Consider the following 271-nt stretch of genomic DNA (forward strand, 5'->3'; position numbering starts at 1 on the left):
TTGTGGATTATTGTGATATTGATCCATTAGTCAAAAATTGATCCAAAAAACAAACTCATCTACATCTTGGATCACCTAATTTTAAGTGAACTATTCTTTTATAGATGATTCCTGACACATCCATGTAAAAGTTTCAAAAATGATATTTCAAACAGCCCTTTAAAAAAGTGTAACTGAATTTATAAAATATTTTTATTAAAATAAAAAAGAGTGGGAGAGTGAGAAAGAGAGAGAGAGAGAGAGAGAGAGAGAGAGAGAGAGGGGGGGGGGG

Source organism: Sinocyclocheilus rhinocerous, unplaced genomic scaffold, assembly GCF_001515625.1.
Source record: "Sinocyclocheilus rhinocerous isolate Xijiao unplaced genomic scaffold, SAMN03320098_v1.1 scaffold681, whole genome shotgun sequence".
In the NCBI taxonomy this organism is placed as follows: Eukaryota; Metazoa; Chordata; class Actinopteri; order Cypriniformes; family Cyprinidae; genus Sinocyclocheilus; species Sinocyclocheilus rhinocerous.